This window comes from Diaphorina citri, unplaced genomic scaffold (assembly GCF_000475195.1).
Source record: "Diaphorina citri unplaced genomic scaffold, Diaci psyllid genome assembly version 1.1 scaffold660, whole genome shotgun sequence".
NCBI classification, from domain to species: Eukaryota; Metazoa; Arthropoda; class Insecta; order Hemiptera; family Psyllidae; genus Diaphorina; species Diaphorina citri.
This window is the reverse complement of record NW_007378093.1, coordinates 155,612-156,470: the sequence shown is the minus strand read 5'-3', so window position 1 is coordinate 156,470 and position 859 is coordinate 155,612. Positions and strand designations below refer to the sequence as shown.

At 38.4% G+C, this 859-nt stretch overlaps 1 protein-coding gene across 1 annotated transcript in view; it reads left to right on the top strand.

Annotated features, from left to right (window-relative positions):
• The first annotated feature begins 8 nt into the window (after positions 1-8).
• Positions 9-859, top strand: part of LOC103510971 (probable serine hydrolase) — a 10,093-nt gene continuing 9,242 nt past the window's right edge. Inside the window, exon 1 of the mRNA XM_026824869.1 lies at positions 9-147. The gene's annotated coding sequence lies outside the window, so the exon portion shown is untranslated. The remainder of the gene's footprint in view (positions 148-859) is intronic.

The following is an 859-nucleotide window of genomic DNA, read 5'->3' as shown; positions in this document are numbered from 1 at the left end:
CGTTCACAAAAAAAAAAAAAAAAAAAAAAAAAAAAAAATATTTATTCCAGTAGGTAATCCTAATTTGTAGGTATCTTACCTACCTACCTACCTATTTTGTTCCTACCGCACTTTTATTTTTTTTACCTACTCAGAACAAAACTAGAGGTGAGTTTTTACTTTTTTTTATGTATATATTTATTATTATTATTTATTTTATTTTATTATTATTTTTTTTCCTTTAAGAGGTTTGACAAAGAGAACTAACTGCTAAGGTCTTATCGTCCCGAAATCGAAAAGAGAAGGAAGACAGGATAGGAGAAAGGCAGCCGTTCTGAGAACGAACCTTTACCGTTCAGGATAAAATCCGCCCCGGGCGGGAATCGAACCCGCGGCCTAGCGCTTACAAGGCAGACGTACTGCCAACCAAGCCAAGAAGGTTTAGCTCCTTTTAGCTCCATTTTATTAGGGTCAAATTCCTTGCCTCGACCGGGATTGAACCCGTGTTCTCCTGTTCACCAGACGATCACTTAACCGCCACTTGGACAATTACCTAGGTACCTATATTCAACTAGAGGATCGGTGACCGGTATTGGTAGCCCGAATATTAAACGGAACAAATGTCACGGATATTTTTTTTTTTTTATCCGACCTTGATAGTTTGCAAATTTAAACAGATATAATGCAATGAAGTAATTTACTGGTAACCATCGTCTGGTACACGATTTTATCCAGTAGCTGAGTGTGATGTCATGGGAAAAAAGATTCATGTAGTCTTTATATTTTTCACCGGATGCATTTTGTGAAGGTCAAGCATCTGTCACCCTAGTTGGCTTGGGAAGGGTCGGGCGCGCTACATTCCAATCTAAACAAAGGCCGA